At 34.8% G+C, this 16187-nt stretch overlaps 1 protein-coding gene and 1 non-coding gene across 2 annotated transcripts in view; both read left to right on the top strand.

Moving 5' to 3' along the window:
• The window catches only part of FSTL5 (follistatin like 5), a 1185743-nt gene that overhangs the window by 418570 nt on the left and 750986 nt on the right, over positions 1 to 16187 (top strand). The window lies entirely within an intron of this gene.
• Positions 15116 to 15220, top strand: LOC138171222 (U6 spliceosomal RNA). The gene has a single exon (XR_011170826.1). It is a non-coding gene; the product is annotated as a U6 spliceosomal RNA (small nuclear RNA).

Raw genomic sequence — 16187 nt, 5'->3', positions numbered from 1 at the left:
ATTACAAGTGATTCTCCCCCTCCTATAATGTTGTCTCCCAAAGCAAGAATACAGCAGCAGCTCATGGATAATTGTCTACTATGTTTGGAAAATGGAAATCTAGTAATATTCATTCTGTCTCTTTAACATACAAGTTCCCTTCTGTACCAAAAGATTTACTTCAGCATTTTAAAGCTGATATATGTCTATTTAGAGCACCATGCACAATAATGGAAATGGTTATTGTATAATAATTCACATTAAAAGTGCAATACAGGCACTAATAAATTGAATATTTAGCAAAACATAAAGGCATCAGTAAACACATATTTCTGTTGGGTGGCTTTTGCAGTGCTCAGAATATTAATTAAGGCATTTAACTGTGATGTTTGTCTACAAGATGTACAGGTGGCTTTTTGTTGCTGTTGCTGTTGTTTTGCTTTTAATTACCATCATGTCAAAATTATTTCTAAATTCTTGGAAAATGTCCCCAATAAACAAAGCCAATATTTTGGCAATTCAAGACTTTTAGCAAGTGGAAAATATTTATATAGTGTATTGGAATAATCTCTTTAGCTGTGAAAGACATAGTGTGTGACCTTGCAACAGTTTTGTTCATTAACTGCAAAGTAAATGGATATGCTGAGACCCACATAAATTGTGAGTGCTGGGTCTACTGTGACAGAAAATAGCAGACATGCAAGCAGCTTCATCTTAGATAAATCCTTAAAGAACATGCAGAAAATCTGTTTTATGGCCTTTTCCTATGTAATGCTATTCGGTATAAACAGTGGATTAGGACAAAACTTTATCTAAATGTGATGCTAGGTAAATTATTTAACCTCTGTCTGCCTTAGTTCTTTATCTATAAAATTGATAGTATCTACTTCTCGGAGTTGTTGTCATAATAAAATCAGATATTTGTAAAGTCTTTTGTAAATCTCAAAGAAATACTTAATATTCATAATTCTAGCTATTATTATAATTATTTGAGATCAAGGTGATATAATGTATAATGATTCCAAATTCTCCATGTAATGCTTATTTAAATAAAATAGTGTTTTTGTGCAGACAAACTTGGAAGACATGGATTGTTCTGGAAAACTTCTCTCCCTAATCCCATAGCCATATAGTGCATGAGATGATAGGTATATATTGCTAGTGTTTCTCTAATAAGAGTTCCAGAAGTGAATAGAATTGTCAACCTTTCAAATGATTTTCGATTGACCCCTGCCTATATAACCAATTCCATAAATGGTACTTGGCAGCCTGTCCTTGAAACTCTACCTTTCTTAGATTAAGGGAAATAAAGGAATGTGTGCCCATACCTGTTTTTTTCTTGCCCTTAACCTTTCTCTAAGCACAAGGTGTTTTTTTTTTAAAGCAATTGGGGTTAAGTAACTTGCCCAAGGTTACACAGCCAGTTCCTGTAAGCACAAGGTTTTAATTCTTTAATTCTCCTACCAACTCCTGACTGCTATTCTATTGCTTCAATTTCTTCACCCTTTTTAGATCTTAGGATCATCCCTTTAACCCTCCCAACAATTAGTGGTTAAATAATTGAACAACTGACCCCCCCCCCCATATAGCACTTCAATGTTTGCCAAGCATTTTACATCCATTATCTCTTTTGAATCTCAAAATCTTTCATATTTAGTATGTATTCAAGTATCTCAGTAGTATCTTTTCTAGCTTTTGAATCTCAGTTCCTAGAACTTTATTATTCCATGTGCTTGTAGCAGCAGTGGTTAAACTCAGGTGAAGACAGGGCTGAATGACACCATAGCACATAAGAAATCAGTGCTTATAGGTATTGTCATCACCATGCCGAAACAGCAAGAGGCTCAAGAATGTTAAAAGACCTTCCTTCCCACCATGACATGGCAAAGAAATGTTGAAGCCAAGATACCTAGTCCATGCATCTCTTAATACTGGCTGAATGCTTATAATGTCCTAGAATATCAGTAAACACCTCTTTTCTGCACAATACTCAAAGTGGTCTGAATTTGTATCCATTGCAAAAGTAACAAGGAATCAGAAAATTTGTGTTCCAGTCTTTGCTATTTTCTGAGTGACCCTTTACAAATTCCTTCATCTTTCTGAAAAAGCAATTAAAAAAAGGAAAATAGTAATATTGATAGTCTGTTGCTTTCTTGTGGCAAGGAGAGGATGCTGACTTCTTGAAGACAGTGTGTTGGAAAATAAACTCTACTATAGCTGAACCATTATGAACATTATCTCTTTACTATTAGACTTCCTTTGTTTTCTGTTGTGCACTTTTAATTTTTTTTTCTCCCTTCCTCTGCACCCTGGCCTTTAGAGACTACCATTAGATGCAAATATGTGGATAAAAGTAAAACCATACTGTTATACATATGGATAGCATCTTCCTTCATAGGTCCTTTATAAATCATTTGAGTATCTATAATACTCAAAATGACTTAGATATTCAAAGTTGTTCTTGACCAATACTGATGTACTGTGTAAAATGTTCTCTGAATCTTAATTAATTAAGGTTGTTCCAGTTTCTGAGGATCGCCATTCTGAGCACTGTATTGAACTATAAGGAGAAGCTAAAAAATGGTACATGAAATTATATTAACCTTAGGGGTATATGCCTTGAGAGGTGTTTGCTTTATTGATGTTGTTAGTGCTGTTGTTATTTAAATTTCTGACATTATCTAAATAGTGAGAATACATGGTTAATTGAGCATTTTATTTGAATTCTTGTTATTAAAGATTTTATTGTTAAAAAATCTAATTTTTATACTAAAAAAATCTAATCCATCCTTCACACTGGTACTATAACAATATATTATTCTGCTTAAGCCATTCTCAAGTTTCCCAATCCAAAATAGCTTACATTTGTTCAGAAGATAACATATAAACTTCTAAATCCATCATAATATTTTTTCAACCAACCTCAGTCTCTCTGTACTTTGCTCCCTTTCACACATTGTGTGTGTGTGTGTGTGTGTGTGTGTGTGTGTGTGTGTGTTATCTGGGACAAAACCCTACAGGTGTATGGTAGATTGAGCTCAGAACTGATCTGGAAGAAGAGAATAGTGGGTCTGGGTTGCAATCCCTACTGTTGGAGGGAATACTACATTGATAATTTCATAGAGCACCTCCATTTATTTCAGGCAGTGATTTCTGTCTTCCATGAGGAAAAATGAAATCGGATTTCCCAAATTGAGACTTTGGGATCAGATTACTATAATATAATATCACAGGGAATACTTAGGTAGAAGTTAGCTAATGTAAACACAATTCCTAGAATCTTTTTTAGTTGAAATTCTAATGTAGTTAAAATGAGAATGTTTCAATATGTTTTAAGTAAAGTGTCAACAATTGGAGAAAGGTTGGAGACTGGAAAGGTGGTTTCATATAACAATACTAGTAAAAAAGAGACAGAACTGTTTCTCATTTTTCATTTTTAAGAGATAGGAGTTCAGTGGTTTTTAATGGGGCCTGGAGAAGGAAAGATTTTTAAATTATTTCATTCTGCCAGAAAAAAACATATTTGAATAGAACACTTGGGGCCGGTCACATCAATAGAGGATCTTTCAAAATTTGTTAAAACTGATAGCTCATAAAATGCAGAGAGTATTTTGTGAAAAAACAATTACCTGACTAATGCTGATTTCTCCCTCCCACCAACCACAAAGGTGCATGAGCTACCGGAAAGAAAATAGTCAAGCAAGATATCCTAGGGAAATACCCCAAAGAAGTTATTTTTGTTAATTTATTTTTAGATTTCAACATCAATTTCCATAAGATTTTGAATTCCAAATTTTCTCCCCTTCTCTTCCTTCCCACCTGTAGCAGCAGGCACCCCAGCGTCTCCAGGGTGGCTGCTCACCCAGGTTCTTGGATCTGCTTTGTTAAAGGAAAGCAACTCAAAATGGGTTAACAAGCTTACTTTAATCAGTCAGACATATATCATTTACCTTGTCTGGGAGAAAAGATCAGCACCCTGAACCTCAAAGTATACAGGCATAATTATCAAGACAGAAACATCAAGTAGACAGATTTCCAAACTGTCCAACCATTACATCCATACCCAGTCAACATCTGGGGTTTCCACATTCTGGGTTTTTCAAAGCCGGGGGACTCTCAACAACGGCTTCCCAAAATTCAGATCAAATCACAGAACACTTCTCAAAGTGAGTCCCAAAACAAAGTTACACATCAGGGCTTATATAGCCTTCTCCTGGCTCAGAGAATGTAACAACCTTATTGACTCACTGGCCAATCAAGAAGTATCTACTGAAAAACAAGCCTCCCACCCCAGGCTTCAGGTGCACTTTAGCCTAGGGGCAGGGAAGATCTTTAAAATTTACATTCGCATTACACCACCACCCCAAGATTGCTTGGATTCTGATTAACCTTTCATCCAGTCTTCCCGCCTTTCTAACACTGTAGCACTCCGCCCCCCATGACCTCTTATCCCTAGCCCATTATTTTCTTGTAGGCAAGATAGATTTCTACACCCCATTGTCTGTATATCTTATTTCCCAGTTGCAGGTAAAAACAATTTTTATTATTTATTTTTAAAACTTTCAGTTTCAAATTCTCTCCCTTCTTCATTTCCTACCCACCTCCATTGAGAAAGCAAGCAATTCAATATAGATTATGCATGTATACTTATGCAAAACACTTTCATAATAACCATGATGTGAGACTAACTATATTTTCTTCCATCTTATCCTGCCCACCATTTATTCTATTTTCTCCTTAGACCCTGTACCTTTTCTAAAGTGTTTGCTTCTGATTACCCCCTTTCCCAATCTCTCACCCCCTTATACTATCTCCCCCTCTTTTCCCTCTCCCCCCTACTTTCATGTAGGGTAAGATAACCAATTGAGTGTGTATTGTTGTTGTTCCCTCCTTAGGCCAAATCTGATGAAAGTAAGGTTCCTTCATTTCCTCTCACCTCCCTGCTCTTCCCCTCCATTTTAAAAGCTTTTTCTTGCCTCTTCTATGTGAAATAATTTACCCCATTCTATCTCCTCCTTTTTCTTTCTCCCAATATATTTCTTTCTTGCCCCTTAATTTTGTTTTATACATATCATCCATTCATATTCAATTCACCCTGTGCCTTGTGTGTATGTGTGTATGTTTATGATGTATATATATATATATATATATATATATATATATATAATATATATAAATATATATATAATACACACACACACACACACACATATATATATATATATATATATATATATATATATATATATATTAGGGTAGTTGGAGTCCAACTACCCTAATACTGATAAAGGTCTCAAGAGTTACAAATACCATCTTTCTATGAAGGAATGTAAACAGTTCAACTTTAATAAAGCCCCTATGATTTCTCTTTCCTGTTTACCTTTTCGTGCTTATCTTGATTCTTATATTTGAAAGTCAAATTTTCTATTCATCTTTTCATCAGGAATCCTTGAAGATCCTCTGTTTCACTGAATATCCATTTTTCCTCCTGAAGTATTATACTCAGTTTCTCTAGGTAGGTGATTCTTGGTTTTACTCCTAGCTCCTTTGACCTCTGGGATATCATATTCCAAGCCCTCCAAACCCTTAATTATAGAAGCTGATTGTGTTTCCACAATATTTGAAGTGTTTCTTTTTGGCTACCTGCAATATTTTCTCCTTAACCTGGGAACTCTAGAATTTGGCTACAATATTCCCAGGAGTTTTCCTTTTGTAATCTCTTTCAAGAGATGATTGACAAATTCTTTCAATTTCTCTTTTCCCCTCTGGTTCTAGAATATCAGGGCATTTTTTTCCTGGTAATTTCTTGAAAGATTATATCTAGGTCCTTTTTTTTTTTATCATGGCTTTTGGGTAGTCCAATAGTTTTTAAAATTTTCTCTCCTGGATATGTTTCCTTGGTCAGTGCTTTTTCTCACAAAATGTTTCACATTGTTTCTATTTTTTTTCATTCTTTTGGTTCTGCTTTATAATTTTTTGATTTCTCATAAATTCATTAGCCTCCATTTGATCCATTCTAATTTTGAAGAAAGTATTTTTTTCACTGCGCTTTTTGAATTCCTTTTCCATTTGGCCAATTCTGCTTTTGAAGGCATTCTTATCCTCATTGTCTGGTTGGACCTTTTTTGTCATTTGAGTTAGTCCATTTTTTAAGGTGTTATTTTCTTGAGTATTTTTTTTTTTTTTTTTTTCTTTTTTAGCAAGGTGCTGATTCATTTTTCATGATTTTCTTGCAACACTCTCATTTCTCTTCCCAATTTTTCCCCTACTATTTTGGGCTGCTCAGTGTCAAGTACTAAGCATGGTTGGAGACATGAATGAAAAATGACCAGACCATGTAGGTAGTTCATGATCTGGTCATTTCTTCTTCACGTCTCCGACCAGTGCTGAACACTGAGCAGCCCAAGTGTGAGCGAAGACGTAATAAAGAATTAACCAGGCAGGTAGTTTGTAGGAAAGAACTCCATTTAATGATTCTTTGAACAAGGTTTTTAAAGATCAAGCAGACAAAGATTCAAGTATTCTTATCAATAACTTAGTTTGTCATATCCAGGAGTATTCTTATCATTATCTTAGTTTGTCTTATTCTGGAGTATTCTTATCATTATCTTAATCTTTCATATCTTGGAAGTAGCTCAGAATTGAATAAGGCCATGTTATCTATGCACCAAAAACTCTTAGGAAAAGTCAGTTAACTCCTATCTTATGCATTAACATAACAAAGGATGTTCTTGAGAGCAGACTTCAAAGCTGGAAGCCAAAGCCACAGTCATCAAGGATATCTGCATAGGAACTGACACCAAGAATCAAATATTTTGGCTTACTACACTCTACTTCTCTTACTTGATTTTCAAAATCCTTTTTGATCTCTTACATGACCTGCAACCAATTCATATTTTTCTTGTTAGCTTTTGATGTAGGAGCTTTAACTTTGTTGTCTTCTTCTAATTGTATGTTTTTATCTTGTCAACAAGATAATATTCTATAGTCTGAGGTTTTTGTTCTTCTTGCTCATTTTCCTGGACAAATAATTTACTTTCTAACTCTTTGGAAAGGTAGGACTCTGCTTCCAGTGGGTTTGGGGATGGAGTTGGGTGTACTATACCAAGTTTCAGGAGTTTTGTTTAGCTGTTTGCAGAGATACTTCAAGGGACCAGTAAATTTTCAGTTCTCCCAAGATGGTATGATCAAAGGAGAAATTTTTACTCCTTTTCTGTCCTGTACTCTGGTCTGTGAGTTACTTTAAGCACCCTTATCTGCCTTGCAACTGTGAGGAAGATTTGCTCTGTGCCACAGCCATTAGTTCTTCCACACTAGTTCATCTCCTCATCCCAGAACCACCACCCAAGACTGTGACTCATATCCAAGCAGGGCAAAGCAAGAGAATCCTGCCTCAGTGCCAGCAAAGAAATCCTTGCAATCCCCTTCGGATCACTCACTTGATCACCCCACTGTCTGTGAGCCCAGAACTCCTCACACAGCAGCAGCTGCTGCTGCTGCTGCTGCTGCCATTGGTGCCACCTTCAGCTCCTCAGGGCTGAGACTGTCCTACACTCCTCTCTCACCCAGGTCCCACAGAGTTTTCCAACTGACTTTCTTTGCTGTCTTTTGCACATGTAGGTTGAGAAGTCTGGAAAGTCACAACTGCCATTGATTCAGTCCCCTGAGGCCTGCTTCAGCCCTGTCTGTGCTGGTGTGGCTCACATTGGACTGTACTCTGCCCCTGGAATAGTGCAATAGACCTTTCCTGTCAACTGTCCAGGTTGTCTTGGGCTGGAGACTTGTTTCACTCTGTCATTTTGTGCGTTCTGTAGCCCTAGAATTTGTTTAGAGTCATTTTTACAGGTATTTGGAGGGGTTTGGGGGAGATCTAAAGCAAGTCCCTACTTTTACTACAGCATTTTGGCTTCATCCCCACCTCAAGTAATTATTTAAAGAGAATTAAGACCTCAATCATAGTAGGTGAACTATAAGTAACAAGAATGGAAGGATGGCTATGATTAAAGACAATGAACACACTGTTCCTCTTTCAGAGATTACTAATGGGAAAAAAAAGAAAGAAAAAAATGTTTTAAATCTCCATCCATTGATGTGGTAAATGGATAATGTTTTGAAATGAGGTGATAAATGACATTAAGATAACTTGGAAGGATAGCAACTAAAATTGGATCAAGTCTTTCAAGTGTAACATAGTGTGCCCAGAAAGAAAAACTGAAGTACTAGCATTTAAGATAGTAAATAGATGAGGGTAAACATTGTACAAAAATCATCAAGGAGTCACTGTTCCATTTACAATCAAATGTGATCATTAAAAACAAATTAAATGGACATGTTTTAATTGAATCATATGTTTAGAGCTTTGCTGTATTTTATGAAAAGCAAAAGAAACCTCAAAATTTGCCTGGTCTTATATATAGATATTTTTCAAGCTTTCACCATATGCTAACAGTGAAACAGAGAACTCCTTTTTCCATCATAAGGTCTTCGGTAATGCACAGGGAAATGTCTCTTATTCCAAAATGATTCACTCATTCTATATATCTAAAAGAAAAGAAAAAAAAAAGTGACTCTTTGGGAATCCTTATCCATCCAAAGGAAAACCAATGGCTTTATAAAGGATCTAAAAATAGAAAATGTGCCTTTATTATGTTTATAAAACAAAATGAAAATATGAAGCAAATAGAAAACTATTTTCTCTTAATTCTCCAAGGATTTGTGCAGAAGTATAAATTAAAACTCATTCAGATTTTTAGAAAAAAATATTATATGGAGATTATTACAATACATGGCTTTATAATCATTTATAATTTATATATATATATATATTACTTTGAAAAGTTATTTAATTTATATCCTTTCAAAAACTAATTACATCTAACTCTATACTCACTGACTCCATTTCCTCACCACCCCTCATTCAATTCCTTAAACCTTGAAATCCAGTTACCACACTCATCTTTTTATTGGGTAGAAAAATCTTCAAAGTCATCAATGAATTCCTTATCAATAAGTCCAATTGCTTCCTTCACCCTTTATTCACTTTCCTTGATCTCCACATAAAATATTATGTTGTTGATTCCTTATTCTTGATACTTTGATTACTTGTCCTGTTTGTTGGCTTTCATGATGGCCTTTTCTCCTATGTTTTTCTTCTACCTTTTTTACACCACTTTTTTCTGTTTCCTTAGCTGTTTCCTGATCTTCTTCATGCTCTATAGACTCAGAGATTACTCCCTCTCTTATCCTCTTCCTTCCAATATAGTTTCTCTTTTGATGACCTTCTCTATTACTATGGCTCTTGTTGTCACACCTGTATAGACAATACTCAAACCAGTACCTTCTCCCAGAGCTTTCATCTGATAGTTCAAACTGCTTTAACTTTAGTGTCTCCCTCTGGCCACTTCAACACACTATATTTAAAACTGACTCATAATTTCTTCTAAAAATATTTTCCATGTTTCCCACCCTATCTCTTTCCCTCTTCAAATATACAATTTCTCTATTTCTACTGTTTCAATCACTGTTCTAGTCACTAAGTCTCAAAATCTCTGAATTACCTACAATTCATCCCTTTCTTTCACTCCTCACATCAAATTAGTTTCTAGGTCCCATTAACTTTATCCAATAAATGTCTTTTCTGCTCATTTCTTTTCCAGACCCTCTGGAAACACGGTAGTTTAGACTCTCATATCTTGTCTAGGATATTGCTATAGCCTCTGGTTATTCTGTCTAACCCTGCTCAATCTCTTTCATACACATAAGACTACCTTAGGAGTCTTCCTGTTCTGATGACATCAGATCTCTTGCTGGTTTTCTGCTGCATACTAAACTAGAAACTCTGGATCCCAACATGAAAGGCCCTCTGGAATCTAATTTAGTAGTAGATTAGAATCTAATTTAGTAGCTTTTCTAAGTTTTTTGCATCTTTTGTTTAATATAGTCAAAGTGGCTATTCTCTGCCCATGCCTTCTCCTCTCTCTGTGCCTTTGTTCATGTATTTCACCCCTCACTAGAACATATCCCCTGTACCCCTGCTGCCTATCATTGTTACCTCTAAGAAGATGAAGAGAAGAAAAGAAAGCACTTGCACTGCCATCCCCCATGTACTTTATCTGTATGAATTAGATACTATCTGGGTGGAGCCAAGCCCCTTAAACTTGTCCAGTCCTTGCTACAGATGAAAAGGGGATCAGGAACTTTATACATAGGTGACTTGCAACTAATAGAAGACAAGGTTCAGATATTTAGGGGTCTTTTAGACACAGATACTAAGGTGACTCATCCCTAGGGAGTCCACTTTGGATAGAAAAGGAATCTGCATGGGGTTTTGAGGTTTGTTGGAAGTCCAACAAATACTACAAGTATTGCTGTTAAAGGTACAAATATTACTGTTAAAGCAAAGGTAGAAGAATAAATAGCTGTATTGCCACAATAATAGCTATAAATTAGTTTGAATATGTAATAGGAATGGATTTGTTGAATTTCTGGATGTGGTACTAATTAAGATTGTAATGTCATTATCCCAGATCAGTATAGTGGGTAACTTGCATCAGAAGTCCCTTTGATAGGTTCACATATTCATATTAAGATAAAAACTTATGTATTTGTCCATGTATTTTCTAATTCTCATTAAGTATCTACCCCAATTTTTCAGTAAAAGTTTCTTCTTTAAGTCTCTGATTTTATTGATATCCCCACAAATGGGCTATTGTCTATTTCCATAAAAAGTACAAGGGATTTTTTTTATTTCAATTATTTTAAATAATGATGGTAAAAAGTGAGGAATTTCTTTAATAGATAGGCTCAGAATTTATTTTGAGTCTTTATCCCATCCCTTTCAAGAACTTTTTGACAGATAATTTGTGGAAGAGTGAACCTTGTAGCCCCCAAAATGCATGTGTCCTAGCATTCAGCAGTTTACTTGAACAACTCACTTAGTCTCTTTAGGCCATAATTTCCTAATTTCAAAATTGAAGAAGATTGGGGCGGATAGGTGATTAAAAGCGCCGGCCCCAGAGTCAGCCCCATAGTTCGGTTCCGGCCTCAGACACTTAACAAAAAAAAAAAACCAAAAAACTGGCCATGAACCTTGGGCAAGTTGCTTAATCTCAATTGCCCTCCAAAAGGCATAAAAAAAAATGAAGGAGATTGATTCAGTAATCTCCAAGATCCTTCCCTGCTGTCTAAAACTGCATCCAAAACCCCAAACTTTAAATATTCAGCCTGAAAAAAATATGCTTGACCTATAACTTGTTAAAATTTTCATTTACAGAAGACAGTGTTTTAATTGTCTATGTCTCCTCAGAAGACTTAACCACAATTAAGTGCTGAAATGTACAATAGCAAGAAGAGTTTTATTCTCCCTAAGACTTGGAACAGCAGGGTAATTTCCAGGGGGACTACCATCAATATTGCTTGTACAAAATACATTATTTTATTTTGCTATTTTGTCTTAATAATAATTGTGTAGCTATTTTAAAATTTCCCTTTTGATGAAAAATAAATATTCATGTATCAAGAAATGTTGTTTGAAAGGAATAGGAAAAGCAATATGAAGTCTTGAACTGTTATATCATCAATATAGGAACTCTAGGACTAGACATTAATTTGATATGCTTTAGTTGAGTACAATCTGTGACTGGAAAGTTTATCCAAACAGTTGGATATCTCTAACTGTTTGGCTATTCAGGATCCAGTGTTAGAACCTACTTAAAATGGTGTTTTGTCCAGAAAAGTAATCCCGGCCCCCAGACACACCAAAAATAAACAAAACAAAAATAAAACAAACAAACCAAAACCAAAAACCAAGGTTAAATAACAGGTACACTAGATTAGACTAAGAACATACAAGAAAAAACAACAACAAAACTTACCAATGTTAAGTGCTGATGGGTTCAAAGTTACTTCCTTTAGCGGCTGAATTTCCATATTAATTGGCTGCAGGTCCTTGCATTTGAATAGAACATAATGCTTATTGATCTGAACTGATACAACTTACAGCTGTACAATAATCATTTTGGAATCAGAGCCCTAGGTGCTCTTAGATCTGCTTTCACTTTATCACAACTGTAGAAGAATCCTTGAGTGTATTTGCTTAAACAGATGGTGAATAGCTGCACAGGGAATACATCCATCTTTTTTACTCTATGATGAAATGCTAGAGTAGAAGTTTGAGCTATTGTAAGAAAACAGACAAGTAATCAGCTTTATAATCATCTAATATTAAGGTGAATTATGTTATTTTGTGTGAAGCAAACAGGTTAGATTATTTGTACCTCAAAGCAGAAATTTCACTAATCATGGGGAATGAAGTGTTGTATAATCTCCAGTTCAGCCATTAACTGGTTATGGGAGTATGGGAAAACAACTGAAGTCCTCTGAGCTTCAATTTTCTCATCTGTAAAATGGGGTGGTAAAAAAAAAATTGCAGTATCAACTAAATAGTTCTTGCAAATAAATGACTGTAAAACAATGACATATAAAAGCAAATTTTTGTTCTAATGCATGTGGCTTTACAACATTATATACAATATTATTTGAATAATAGACATTTGAGAATTCCAAAATACATCTTTAAAATTAAACATACAATGTCAGCCTAAAGGGAACATTTTTTTCTGATATTTTCTTCTAAAAGAAATTTTATAAAATTTTAACTTGAAATATTATGTCTTTGCATTAAATTTCCCACAATCTCAATATTCAAAAATGTTTGAATTTCAAGGTTTTTAAATTTTTAAATTTGTTATATCTAATCATGAAAGACAGCATGGCATAATGGGTAGATAGCTGACTTTAAAGTCAAGAAGCTCTGCGTTCCATTGTCCTCCTCTGACATATATTGACTTTTTTGACCTATAAAAAAAATTTAATCTCTCACTGCCCTTGTAAAACTTTAAGACTATAAATCTTATAAAAGCTTCCACTAAGTAAAGAATGAAGAAGAAAAGGAGGAAAGGAAAAGGAGGAGGAGGAAAAGGAAATAATTAGCCTACAGACTCTTTAAATCTGAAATACAAATCTGGTTTGAGTCAGCTGTGTGACCTGGGGCAAGTGACTCATTAACTTTCATTTTCTTATGTTTAAAATATAATAGTTGAAATTATGTTATGTATTTTACAATATCATTGTGGGGACCAGAGGGAATGATGAGGGAGTGCTAACGATAAAAAAAAAAAAAATTATGAGAAGACTATATACATGTGAAGATTCTGTACCACATAATAGTTAGTAGTGTTGTTGTAGTTTGGTTCACTTCTATGAGCACACTTAGCATATATGGAAATATTGAAACTACCTTATTTTGGGAAAGAGCCATAGATATGATGCAGAATAATTTTTCAGATACTTGCAATATCCCCCTTCAGCTTTATCATCATATGATGCAACTCCTTGAACTCCCATGGCTCTGGATATTTATGGGACCAAGATGTAAACCATGAATTAATTTTTAGTAATTGTAAATATTGTATGTTAATAATATAATTCTCCTCAAAAATTTAATATACAGGAGAAACATCTCCCAATACTGTAGAACCTGTATTAAGGAAAACACATGGAAAAACTTTCCTCTTCAATTTCATGGGCAATCTAAAAGGTGCATCATGTTCCACCCCTCAATTTACAGAGGGGGAAAATAAGTCCAGATATTTTAAGCTGTCTTAGGTCATACAACCAATAAGTAGCATAGCCTGGATTCAAGTCTAAATCCTAAACTCCAAATTTAATGCCCTTACAACTACATGATTAATTTTATCATTTAGACAGAATGACCCTAGTTTCCTTTTCCTCAGCATCAAAAATACTTACAGCCCTTTTCAAAATGGTGGCAGTGAATGTGCATTAACTTCAATAGAATTCCCATTCTTTTTGCCATATGTTCGCTCTATGGCCATAAAGGTTTTTGCTAGTATACACATAGATAGATAATGGATTGTCTTTAAATCTTTAATTATTTCATTGCTTCACTAAGATATGATGGTATGATTTTCCATCTTAAGCTTAAATAATTCTTCATGACAGTGGTGAATTTCCACTTCATTTCCACTGATGAATGATTCTAAATTATAGTCATGAAAATTTTCTAAACTCTCAGTAAGGCAAACCATCATTCTAGAAATTGTGTAGAATAAGAAGAGGCAGAGAAATTATTTCAGTCATCTTTCTTGCTTATAAACATAAGCCAAATATAAATTTTGTGTAAAAGAATTTGAATTACTTGCCTTGACAAATTATCCTCATACTTAAAACTGTAATTGTATATTCATAGAGTTTGTCTTAGTGTAGGCAATGGATGTGTCATGTGAAAATCATTTTCATAAAACAAATAATATTTGTAAAAGCAAAAAAGAAATTGCAAGGATTTTGATAAGTGGGACTTAACCGTGCAGCCACAAGGTAATACCTCTAACACAATCTACTTTTGCAAAGTTTCAAGTGGAAAACATGGGAACTAAAATATTCATTTGCAATTTATGTCCAAACCCCTACCCCCACCCCCCCAAAAAAAAGAAGACAATGGGATTTCATTAGTGGGAAACTTCTAAAATAGGAACTCTCCATTAAGGCAGGGCTCTGAGAGATTAAATAACTCACCCAGATCATACACCATGTAAATATGTGAACTTACGCTTTCCTGGCTTCAAGTCTTTCACTTTATTCAGATTTCCACTTTGCTTCTCTCAGGCAATATAATTCATCCAGTGATTGCACTAATTACTTTCATTTGGCCTGATGAACATCTTATGGAGGCCTGATCATAACACCTTTTAACAACTTATATTTTCTTGATACTTCACAGCTTTAAAAAAAAATCACACATTATCTCATTTAGTCCTCTCAGCCCTGTAAAGCAATAAAAGAAAGTGATGTCCCAATTTTACAGCTGAAGAATCAGGCTCAAAAGAAGTTGTATTACTGATTGGACTATACATGGAGTCAGTGGTAGTGTTGTGACAAGACTTGCAAGTTTTGTAATTCTTATCCCAACACTTTTTTTCCTCCTGTTATGCCAAATTGAGGCATGTAGGAGAGTGAAAACCAATAACCTGCCCTCCTGCATCCCCTCCAAAAAATAGTTGTTGGAACAATATACCAGTCACAATAGTTAAAATAGTCCTTTAAAAATCGTGAGGTGGTGCTCGCTTCAGCAGAACATATACTAAAATTGGAACAATACAGAGATTAGCATGATCCCTGTGCAAATGATGACACACAAATTCGTGAAGTGTTCCATATTTTTATCTGGAGAGGCTTAAAAGAACTGATGCTGAGTGAGAAGAGTAGAACCAGGAGAAATTTGTACACAATTACAGACACAACGTATGTGTGATGACCAACTTTGATAGACTGGACTCTTCTCAGCAATGCAGTGATATAAGTCAATCCCAAAAGACTCATGATGAAGAGAAATATGTGCATCCAGAGAAAGAACTTTCTAGAAAGAACTAAGTTTATATCCAGGTGAAAGCAAAATACCTGATCTTTTTCCTTCTCTTATTTGGTTTTATGTCCTCCTTACCATTTTTCATTCCAGCTGGTACAATCCATCCTTATAACCTGACTAATGTATAATGTGAAAGTATTTACAGATCCTATACTTGACTATAAGCCGCCATGGAGGGGAGAGGGAGGGGGCCAAAATGTGAAACTCAAGGAATTGTGGAATTGAATCCTGTAAACTAAAAGGAAACAAATTAATAGAAAAAAAAAGATTAAAAAATCATGAGGTGAAGGGTTAGACAACGATTATTTATGAGAAAACCAACTTACATGTCATTTCACTACCAATGACTATCAAGCCATGATGATAAATGAATTTCACCATCACAGATCATAGGAAAAGAAAGAAGTAAAGAATTACAACTGGATGGAATTTTGAGAAAAGGAAAAAAATGAAGATGTAATCTTAAGCTTAGAAGAAAATATAAACTCTTTGAGAAAACAACTTTCCTCTCACTTTCTTCTTGATTGTCTATAGTTTATCTTCTTGTCTTATCATTCAACCAAAACTTCTCTCTGCAAAGTTACTAATAATCTCTTACTTGCCAAATTCAATGATTGCTCTCTTCCTACTCTGCTACCACTTTGATATAGGTTCTTGTCACTTCATGCCTTGTCTACTGTGATAGCCTTTAATTTTGTCTCCCTGCCACAAGTTTCTCCTCACTGTATCAGCAATGCCATATTCACAATGCCTATAGAGATTA

Source organism: Petaurus breviceps, unplaced genomic scaffold (assembly GCF_028583685.1).
Source record: "Petaurus breviceps papuanus isolate PSGF00001 unplaced genomic scaffold, PetGlider_PUasm1.0 126, whole genome shotgun sequence".
Taxonomy (NCBI): domain Eukaryota; kingdom Metazoa; phylum Chordata; class Mammalia; order Diprotodontia; family Petauridae; genus Petaurus; species Petaurus breviceps.
Note: the sequence above shows the minus strand (reverse complement) of the source record. Positions and strands in the feature narration are given on the sequence as shown.